This window comes from Triticum aestivum, chromosome 2A, assembly GCF_018294505.1.
Source record: "Triticum aestivum cultivar Chinese Spring chromosome 2A, IWGSC CS RefSeq v2.1, whole genome shotgun sequence".
NCBI lineage: Eukaryota > Viridiplantae > Streptophyta > Magnoliopsida > Poales > Poaceae > Triticum > Triticum aestivum.
Window position 1 is genome coordinate 389225663 of NC_057797.1, and position 11842 is coordinate 389237504.

The following is an 11842-nucleotide window of genomic DNA, read 5'->3' on the forward strand; positions in this document are numbered from 1 at the left end:
AAATGAGGTGCGGTTTTCGGCCACGCGATCGTGATCGAACGCTCTAGATGATGGAGAGGGGTTAGGTGGGTTTTGGGCCAGATTGGAGGGGTGTTGGGCTGCAACACACACGAGGCCTTTTCGGTCCCTCGGTTAACCGTTGGAGTATCAAACGGAGTCCAAATGATACGAAACTTGATAGGCGGTCTACCGGTAGTAAACCAAGGCCGCTTGGCAAGTCTCGGTCCAATCCGGAAATGTTTAAACCCCACACACGAAAGAAAGCTAGAAAAGACCACCGGAGGAGAACGAAGCGCCGGAATGCAAAACGGACAACGGGGAAAATGCTCGAATGCATGAGATGAACACGTATGCAAATGCAATGCACATGATGACATGATATGAGATGCATGACAACGATAACAACACACGGAGACAAAAAACCCGAACCCGAGAAAATAAAATAACTTAACACCGGAAACGGCAAGAGTTGGAGTACAAATTGGGTAAGTCATATCCGGGGTGTTACACCTGTAGAACAAACCATATCATATTTGGATATGTGTTTATAATTAACATGTGCAATTCCCCCTTTTTATAGTCTTGTATGCCATGGTAATAGAACTAGATCATTTTGTGGCACAGAAGATCCTGTGGGCTGGCCAGGAGACAGAGTTGCACCCAATCCCGAGGGCCGAGGCGCATTCGCCCGTGCCAGCAACTGCAGCAGAGTCTGATGTTGGCTGGATGTGGCGCGGATCTTCTGTGGTAGCCGGCTGCTGCTCATAGGGTACACATGGCCTGCCGCGCGAACCGCACAGTGCCGCTTGTACACCACCAGTTGGGTGGCGAAGCATGCGCCGTCTGGGCCAGCTGCAGGCTGCCACGTGTTCGATGCTAGGGCGCATGCAGGTGTAATGCCCCCGCTTTGTAGTTCGACTGAGATAGCCGTAGTGTGATCCTATGCACGAAGAGAGCGCTCCATGCGTTCCCCTGTAGGGGACTATGTCATGTGTACCATGTTCACTGTCTTTACTTCGGGGGAAACTGCTTCTGACCCCTGGTGTTTGGTTGGCGAGTTTCGCCGTCGTCGTTGTCGCTGGGCGACTTCTTCCCCTTGTATTCGGAGTTTAACTTGCCGGCCTGTTTGAAGACCCAACAGCTTCTGTTGGTGTGGTTAGCTGGTTTATTGGGGTGGCCATGAATCTGGTGGGGCCTATCCAGTATCTTATCCAAGTTGGATAGTCCGTCTTTGTTTGCTTTGAATGGCTTCTTCCGTTGATTGGGTTTGGGGCTGCTGCATCTGGCGTTGGCCGCTATGTCGTGCGCTCCCTCATTAATATTTCCACGTTTGTGCTTATTGCGTGGTGGTTTTCCGTTGCCATCTCGAACTTCGGAAGTGCCCGGGTCGCTGGCACTATTGCTTCTACGAGCGAGCCAGCTGTCTTCTCCCGCGCAGAAGCGGGTCATCAGAGCGGTAAGGGCTGACAAGGATTTTGGTTTTTCCTGACTGAGGTGGCAGGCGAGCCACTCGTCCCGGACACTGTGTTTAAAGGCCGCTAGGGCTTCTGCATCCGGACAGTCTATGATTTGGTTCTTTTTAACTAAGAACCTAGTCCAGAGCTTTCTGGCTGACTCTCCGGGCTGCTGGATGATGTGACTTAAGTCATCGGCATCTGGTGGCCGGATGTATATACCTTGGAAGTTGTCGCCGAAGGCGTCTTCCAGATCTTCCCAGCCGCCGATAGAGTTTTCAGGCAGACTGTTTAACCAGTACCTTGCTAGTCCTTTGAGTTTTAGTGGGAGGTATTTGATGGCATGAAGGTCATCTCCTCGAGCCATGTGAATATGGAGAAGAAAGTCCTCGATCCATACCATGGGGTCAGTTGTTCCATCATATGATTTGATATTGACGGGTTTAAACCATGCTGGGAATTCATGCTCCATTACTTCGTCAATGAAGCAGAGTGGGTGTGCGGCGCCTCTATATTGGGCCACATCGCGATGTAGCTTAGATGGAGTCCGTCTGCGGTTTTCGGCCCGGGCGTGACTAGACTTGTCCCGTCCGAATAGGTAGCCGATGTTACGTGTCGAGGCACGTCCTTGCGATCTATAGATCGATCTGGCATGTCCTGCTCTACTATCCAGGTCCTTCCGGGGGTCGTATGTATGACCCTGAGCTGTTTTATCCCTATTTTTTCTTTGGGGTGAGGCGGGCTGCTGTTCGGCTTGAGCTGTCGCTTTATCCCGACTGCATGGTGGTCGGTTAGCCGCATTATCCCAACCGCGTGGTACAGGCTCTGACGCTTCCTTATCGAACTGAGGTAGCAATCTGTGCTGCGGGTAACCCTTGGTTGTGCACCTGGGGATGTATTCTTCGGCCACTAGGATATCTGTCCATCTATCGTTGAGCAGGTCTTGGTCAGTTTGAAGCTGCTGTTGTTTCTTTTTCAGGCTCCATGCAGTGGCTAATAGCCGGAGTTTAAAGCGCTCCTGCTCAAGAGGTTCCTCAGGCACGATGAAATCCTCGTCGCCGAGGCTCTCCTCGTCCTCGGAGAGCGGAAGATAATTACTGTCTTCCGAGTTTCGTGTATGGCCTGTTCATGCGGGCTATCGTGCCCGTCTTCCAGTTCATCCTATTCGGATGTTGCCCCAACAGGGGCTTCATTGTCTTCCGCATCGTTTGGGGTGTTGTTTTCTCTGGTGCCGGTATTACTGTCTTTTGCATGACGTGACTTAGAGCGGCGCCAGCGTCTGGGCTGTGTCTCGGGAGGCTTATCCTCAACTGGATCTTCTTTGTCATCGTCGTTAGTTTCTTTAGGTGTATCCACCGTGTATATGTCATATGAAGAAGTGACCGTCCCGCGTCCGGTGAGTGGCGGGTTTCGGCCCTGCTCTTCTTCGGCATCGTCGTCTATACCGTCGAAGTCTTCGGAGCCGTAATCGAGTATGTTGGTTAAGTCGTCGACAGTGGCTATGGAGTGGGTGGCGGGTGGGGAGCAAGATTCTCCATCGTCAGCCCCTGGTTCGAACCGGATATAGTTCGGCTGTGAGTCCTCCGCCAAGGACAAGTTCTCTAATGAGTTTAGCATGTCGCCCAAAGGCGAGTGCTGGAAGATGTCTGCAGCGCTGAATTCGAAGATCGATAAACGATCAAGTTCGGCGTCCACAGGCTCACATGGTTCGGAACTTACGGCCGGAGTTCCGGTGGCACGGGTATCATGTGAGATCAAGTGTATGTGCGGCTCCAACGCCGTGGAATCTATGGCCTCCGTGGTGGGGTCTATCCTCCCGTGCTTGGATGGCGCAGTCTGCTCTGGATCTAAGGCCAGAGCGGTTATGGGAGCTGTCTCCTGGATGCAGTCCGATGACATATTTAGGTCATGTCCCTCGGGGTGACCCGGAGTGGTAGCCACGGTCTCAAATCCAGTGAAGATCAAGTCTCCACGGATGTCCGCAACATAGTTCAAGCTCCCAAATCTGACCTGATGGCCAGGGGCGTAGCTTTCTATCTGCTCCAGATGGCCAAGCAAGTTGGCCCGCAGAGCGAAGCCGCCGAACATGAAGATTTGTCCGGGGAGGAAAACTCCCCCTTGGGCAGCATCGTTGTGGATGGGCGAAGGAGCCATCGAACCTCTTGATGACGGCAAAGTGGAACTCTCAATGAAAGCACCAATGTCAGTGTAAAAACCGGCGGATCTCGGGTAGGGGTCCCAGACTGTGTGTCTAAGGTCGATGGTAACAGGAGACAGGGGACACAATGTTTTACCCAGGTTCGGGCCCTCTCTATGAAAGTAATACCCTAATTCCTGCTTGATTGATCTGGATGAATATGAGTATTACAAGAGTTGATATACCACGAGATCGTAATGGCTAAACCCTAGAGGTCTAGTTTGTATGGTTATGATAATGTGTGTCTCCCAGACTAAGTTCTCCGGTTTATATAGACACCGAGAGGATCTAGGGTTACACAAGGTCAGTTACAAAGGAATCTACATATTTGGTCGCCAAGCTTGCCCTCCACACCAAGGAGAGTCCCATCCGGACACGAGTGCAGTCTTCGGTCTTCGTGTCTTCACAACCCATCAGTCCGGCCCATGGCTAACAGGCCGGATGCCTGAGGACCCCTTAGTCTAGGACTCCCTTAGTAGCCCCTGAACCTGGCTTCAATGACAACATATCCGGCGTGTAGATTTGTCTTCGGCATTGCAAGGCGGGTTCCGGTTCCTCCTTCCGAACTCCAAGATAGTCTTTGGATGTATTGAACATGTCCGGACCTGTAACACACACACACACCACACACAACTGCAGAGAGAATATAATATTCCAGGAGTCCAATCTGCTGACAACTTTTTACAACGTGACATCATGCTCGCCCGGTTTTTCGAACCGTTTCCTGTCCCGCCGTTCCACGTTTCGAGGTGCGGTTTCTATTGGCACGTTATGTTGAAGCAAAGATCGTGTCCCCTTATTGCGGGATTCTCATTAATACGAGCGCGGGTAACCCAACCGTTCCGTTGGAAGGATTCCTTAGGAATAGACAGGCTTTCAGGCTCAGGAGGATGCGTTTAGTCCCCGATGCCTTTATAAAGGAACCAAGGGCCGTCCTTTTTGATGCCAAACTTCTCCTCAGCCTCTCCAACCTCGAGTTCTAGCACCCAAGGTTTCGACTTCGTTGCTCTGAGCTTCCCCGTTATGTCCGGACCCAGCCCTCAAGGCCGATGGGTGGCTTCCTCCGTTACAGAAGAGGATATTGCGAAGCTTCGAGCAGCCAGATACCTGACCGCGGAAATCCACCACAGGCTTCCTACTCAAGGGCAGGTTATCCTGACCCCCAGATCTGGCGAGAGGATCGTGTTCATCTCACACTTCCTTCGAGGGCTAGGGTTATAATTTTTCCATCATATAAGTTTCCAATCTATAATTTTAGTTTCCTATTAAATTTTTTGCAATCTTTTACTTTTCGATCTATAAACCCAAAAATACCAAAAATGTTACTTTACCATTTATCCATCTATATCAGATCTCACTTTGCAAATAACCGTGAAGGGATTGACAACCCCTTTGCCGCGTTGGGTGCAAGTTGGTGTTTGTTTGTGCAGGTGTTCGATGGATTGTGTGTTGTCTCCTACTGGATTGATATCTTGGTTCTCAAAAGCTGCGGGAAATACTTACTCTACTTTGCTGCATCACCCTTTCCTTTTCAAGGTAAATACCAACACAAGCTCAAGAGGTAGCAGGAAGAATTTCTGGTGTTGTTGCCAAGCAGATTTATGCCAAGTCAAGTCAAGATTTTTTCTCCCGTCAACTTGCCAATTTTTGGCGCCGTTGCCGGGGAGATCTACGCCAGGCCGAGACATACCAAGTACCCATCATAAACTCTCATCCCTCACATTACATTATTTGCCATTCGCATCTCGTTTTCCTCTCCCCCACTTCTAAAATGATTTTCGAAAAGATTTGCCTTTTCTTAGCCCCTCTTCTGTCCTTCTTCTCCGCTTGCTTTTTGTGTGCTTGTGTGTTGGATTGCTTGCTTTGTCATGATATCTCAAGATAATACCAAATTGTGTGACTTTTCCAATACCAACAACAATGATTTTATTAGTACTCCGATTGCTCCCGCTACTAATGCGGAATCTTGTGAAATTAATGCTGCTTTGCTGAATCTTGTTATGAAAGATCAATTTTCCAGCCTTCCATGTGAAGATGCCGCATCCCATCTTAATAATTTCATTGATTTGTGTGATACGCAAAAGAAAAAATATGTGGATAATGAGATTGTCAAATTAAAGCTATTTTTGTTCTCACTTCGAGATCGTGCTAAAACTTGGTTTTCATCTTTGCCTAAAAATAGTATTGATTCATGGAATAAGTGTAAAGATGCTTTTATTTCCAAGTATTTTCCTCCCGCTGAGATCATCTCCCTTAGGAACGATATTATGAATTTTAAGCAACATGATCATGAACATGTTGCACAATCATGGGAGAGTATGATACGAAATTGGTCTACTCATGGTTTGAATTTGTGGATGATTATACAAATTTTTATGCCGGATTGAATTTTGCTTCTAGAAATCTTTTAGATTCGGCTACAGGAGGTACTTTTATGGAAATTACTTTAGGAGAAGCTACTAAACTCCTAGATAATATTATGGTCAATTATTCTCAATGGCATACCAAAAGATCTTCCACTAGTAAAAAAAGTGCATGCTATAGAAGAGATTAATGTTTTGAGTGGAAAGATGGACGAGATTATGAAATTATTTCCTAGCAAGGGTGCTCCTACTGATCCTAATGATATGCCTTTGTCTACTTTGATTGAGAATAATAATGAATCTATGGATGTGAATTTTGTTGGTAGGAACAATTTCGGTAATAACGCGCATAGAGGTAATTTTAATCCTAGGCCGTTCCCTAATAATTTCTATAATAATCATGGTAATTCCTACAACAATTCTAATGGAAATTATAAAAATATGCCCTCTGAATTTGAGAATAGTGTTAAAGAATTTATAAGTTCGCAAAAGAATTTCAATGCTTTGATTGAAGAAAAATTTCTTAAGATTGATGATTTGGCTAGGAACGTGGATAGAATTTCTCTTGATGTTCATTCCTTGAAACTTAGATCTATTCCACCTAAGCATGATATCAACGAGTCTCTCAAAGCCATGAGAATTCCCATTGATGAGTGCAAAGAAAGAACCGCTAAGATGTGTGTAAAAAAAGATTGGTTTATAAAAGCATGTTCTTCTAGTTTCCGTGAAAATAAGGATGAAGATCTTAAAGTGATTGATGTGACTCCTATTGAATCTTTGTTTTATAATATAAATCTTAATAAATATGGGACTGGAGATGAGTAAACTTTAGTTAGAAGGTGTCCCAATAATTCAGAGTTTTTAGATCTTGATGCAAAAATTGATAAAAGTGGGATTGAAGAGGTCAAAACTTTAAGTAGCAATGAATGCACTCTTTTGGATTTCAAGGAATTTAATTATGATAATTGTTATTTAATAGATTGTATTTCCTTGTTGCAGTCCATGTTGAATTCTCAAAGCTTTTACTAAACACACACTGGTACAACGACATCCTAAACAAATGGTTTAAAACCCCTTTCCGCGAAGACATTTGGAACCGTCGCCAAGTGAGTGTGTGCGATATTGTGACCTTCCCACACGACCTAGAAATCGTGGGGGATAGGCCCTCCTGGGACCCAGGCTGGGGCCGTGTGCGATCGGGCGAGGCATCAAAACCCAATCATTTCCGTTCGTATGAACATCCCACACGGTGAATCCCAGAAATCATTTCCATAGGTATGTACATCCCACACGGTGAATCCCAGAAATCATTTCCGTAGGTATGTACATCCCACATGGTGAATCCCAGAAATCATTTCCGTAGGTATGTACATTCCACACGGTGAATCCCAGAAATCATTTCCGTAGGTATGTACATCCCACACGGTGAATCCCAGAAAATCATTTCCGTAGGTATGTACATCCCACACAGTTCTTTGTGTGGAAACATTTGTGCAAGGTGGCCTAACGCAAACAGTTCACTGCCGGAAGCCATGTGTGATTGTTAGTTAATCGAACATGCCTACTTTCTAGAAACCGTGCGGGTTGTTTGAGTTCATCGCCCACGGTGCTGTCTGAGTAACCATTTGTAGTAGAAAACCCCAATAAGAAGGGTAATTAGCCTATTATTGATAATCCATGTACTAATCAAACTGATATTTCTTATAAAACACGCCATATATTTCATATTCGTATAAAAGCAACCAAGATTTCATAATCAAATTACATCAGATAGCTTCGGCACTCAGTTACGCCATTACACAACAGCATCAAGTTTCATATGCAGCATCAAAAACCTTTGGAAAGTAGCATCATACAAGGTAAATAGACAGATGAATATCATCTGGGAAACTGTAGAAGCGGAAGGAAAATATTGAGCCTTCAGTGATGTTGAATGTCCTTGCAACTTTAGGCCAGTGGCTATGGATAATTGCCCGCCCAACCTTCGTCCTCTTCAGCAGGACTTCAATATTGTACCGTGGGTGTTGAATGAATACCTTCCTCGCCTCTTGACCATGTAGGTGGTTTGAGAGGTAATCATCGGTGAACTGCTTTGAAAAGTACCGAAAACAAAGCTATGCATAAATCGCTGTTGTAAATTTTGAAATGGCGCAAGGGGTAAAAACAAGGTAAAAGAGTTGGTACCATCCTATAGTTGACTAATGTCTTCTTCATTGTGCAAACAAAGATCTTGCCGTTATTCGTCGCAAGTTTATTCATCCTAACAATATCGATTACTTGAGCATTTCAACGAGGCCGCACAACAAGAATAAGGGTCGGCGGCGAGGAGGCTGCGCAGCAAGAAGAAGGGTCATCGGCGAGGAGGCCACGGAGCAAGAAGAAGGGTCGCTGGCGAGGAGGCGGCGCTGCAAGAAGAAGGGTCGCCGGCGAGGAGGCTAAACTGCCAGTAAGAAGCAGTGAAGGTTTGAACTTGGAAAGCAAGGAGGAGCAGTGGAAATGTGGCTTTTGGTAGGAGGGAGGGGGCGGGGAGATAAATATTTCCGCCCTGGCAAAAAAATTTCTCTCGGTGCCGCGAGAAACTGGCGCGCAAGTGTGGTTCAAGCATTGGCGATGGACTGTAGACGACGAAGCTTCCTACGTAAGCCAGACAAGATGGTGCGCCAAGATATTTTATATCGCATCCCACACGATTCTTTCTAGTAAACTTTTTGTGGTATACCTGATTTTTTCAATATGTTTTGAAAGACAAAATGTTGTTACAGAGGGAAAGGATGGTGTTTGAATTGCTAGAACATTTACGTATAGTGAACATGCAACTAGTACATGAGTGTCGTGTTTAAATTTGGAATTATTCCAGGTTTGTTTGGCATTTTTATGCATTAATTGAGTTTTTGGGCATTTAATGTGCATAATTCAAATTTGATCTACATGCACATGCTCCAATGCACCAAAGTTTGCTGAAAAATCACATGTGTGTCTTTGGGTGAATTTATAGGTCCCATGCAAGAAATGGGAATAAAATTCAAACATCTGGGTGTCGTGGCTCGGCCGAAATGATTGAGAAACTTGGTTTTTTAATTCCAGTAAATACAAAACACGGCTGAAAATCTTGAATGGCATGGTGTCATGACATGGCACAAACATGCTGCAGTAATTTTTTTGGTCGAATTGGGACAAGCTTTGGTGTAAGCTTCTTGCAAACCAGAGCTTCCCTCAAGAAGGCTCCTGGTTCCGAGAGGGAACGTGTCACCTCCGTGTGTGAAACATCGTACGGACACTGCCTTCTCCCGCCTTAATTTTTTTACCCACGCAGATTAGACCAAATAGAAGTATCAGGCTAAATTTTGGAATTATTCCGTGTTCGTTTGGCCTTTTTATACATTAATTGAGTTTCTGCGCATCTAATGTGTATAATTCAAATTTGAACTACAAGCATGTGCTCCAGTGCAACGAAGTTGTTTGAAAAATCACATGTGTGTCCTTGGGTGAATTTCTAGGTCCCATGCAAGAGATGGGAGTGAAATTCAAACATCTGGGCGTCGTGGCTCGGGCAGAAAGATTGAGAAACTTGGTTTTTTAATTCCTGTAATTCCAAAACATGCCTGAAAATCATGAAACTTGGCATGGTCTCATGACATGGCACCAACATGCTGTGGTAATTTTTTTGGCTAAATTGGGACAAGCTCTGGTGTAGGCTTCTTGCAAACCGGAGCTTCCCTCAAGAAGACTCGTGGTTCCGAGAGGGAACATGTCACCTCTGTGTGCAAAACGACATACGTACACTGCCTTCTCCCGCCTTAATTTTCTTACACAGCCAGATTAGAACAAATAGAAGTACCGTGCTAAATTTTGGAATTATTCCAGGCTCGTTTTGCCTTTTTATACATTAATTCAGTTTCTGGCCATTTAATATGCAGAATTCAAATTTGAACTACAAGCACGTGCTCCAGTGCACCAAAGTTGTTCGAAAAATCACATGTGTTTCCTTGGGTGAATTTCTAGGTCCCATGCAAGAGATGTGAGTGAAATTCAAACATCTAGGCATCGTGGCTCGGCCGGAAAGATTGAGAAACTTCGTTTTTCAATTCGTGTAATTCCAAAACACGTCTGAAAATCATGAAACTTGGCATGGTGTCATGACATGGCGCCAACATGCTGCGGTAATTTTTTGCCAGATTTGGGACAAGCTTTGGTGTAAGCTTCTTGCAAACCGAAGCTTCCCTCAAGAAGGCTCCTGGTTCCGAGAGGGAACGTGTCACCTCCGTGTGTGAAACGTCGTACGGACACTGCCTTCTCCCGCCTTAATTTTTTTACCCACGCAGATTAGACCAAATAGAAGTATCAGGCTAAATTTTGGAATTATTCCGTGTTCGTTTGGCCATTTTATACATTAATTGAGTTTCTGTGTATTTAATGTGCATAATTCAAATTTGAACTACAAACACATGCTCCAGCACACCAAAGTTGTTTGAAAAATCACATGTGTGTCCTTGGGTGAATTTCTAGGTCCCATGCAAGAGCCGGGAGTGAAATTCAAACATCTGGGCGTCGTGGCTTAGACGGAAAGATTGGGAAACTTGTATTTTTAATTCCTGTAATTCCAAAACACGCCTAAAAATCATGAAACTTGGCATGGTCTCATGACATGGCACCAACATGCTGTGGTAAATTTTTTGTCCGATTTGCGAAGGAGCACACATTAACAATCAATAAAGTCATTTTGGAACAACTGTTGTCATGTTACAAATCGGAAACGCAAGTATCATTGAAACCGTGGGTGTTCGACTTACCAATTACGTGCGTCCATGCGTCCCCTCTTTTATTGGCTAGGAGGTGCCGTGCGGGGTAGCTATTTGAGTACGGGAGGCGTGCGATCAGACCCCTGCGCGTGCTCATCGGGAGGAGAGCCCTTTTGACCTCTACCCTCCGCGCACCTCCCTCCCAACGTCTCCATTAATGGCGCCCAAGCACTTGTTCTATGCGCGTGGCTATATGTCTCACTGGACTGAGGTTTAAGAGAGAAAAATGAAAATCTGAAAAGAAAGTTTTGCACGGATCTTGATGTAAGATCCGACAGACCTATATAGCATCGACTGCGACTTATAGCAAGCATGATGAATATAAGGATGATGACATTGGATAATAATTGTCTTACATATTTAAAAACAGAATTAAAAAAAGCCACATGCGGCAACACCGGCTATACAAAGGGGCAAAATAAGAAGGAAGCCACAGCAGGAAGTAATCTCTAGGCGGGCGGCGACGAACTCTTTCTTGTCCTCAAGATGCTGGTTGAGAGCATCCACGGATTCCTCCAACAGCCTTCTGCGCTCGATGCACAGCATGTCATTCTCGTCCATAAGTTTCTCGATGATGACGTCGGTCCTCTTCAATAAGGCAGTGGTCTGCTCCTGCTGCTCTGCACTTTCGACGATCTTCGCCCTCAGGAGGTCGCGCTCGGCCCAGAGCTTCGCATTGCTCTCATTTAGTTACCGGATGACATCGGTAGACTGTTCAAATGAGGCTTGCAGGTCATCCTGCAACCTCGCCCACCTGGAGATCTGATCCATCTGCCTAAGGACGAGGGCACACATGCACCTGTAAGAGTCCTCGCCTGCCCGCGAGGCAATTTCCCAGGCCGCCGCCGCGTGGGAGGACATCTATGCTGCATTCGCGGCGCGGCGAGACATCTCTTCTGCTTCCGCGGCACGGCCGGACCAGTCTGCTGCATCGACGGCACGACGGGTCCTCCGTGCTGCTTCGGCGGCGCGGCGGGACCTCTCTGCTACTATGGCCATGCGGCGGGACATGTTGGCTGCTTTCACGGC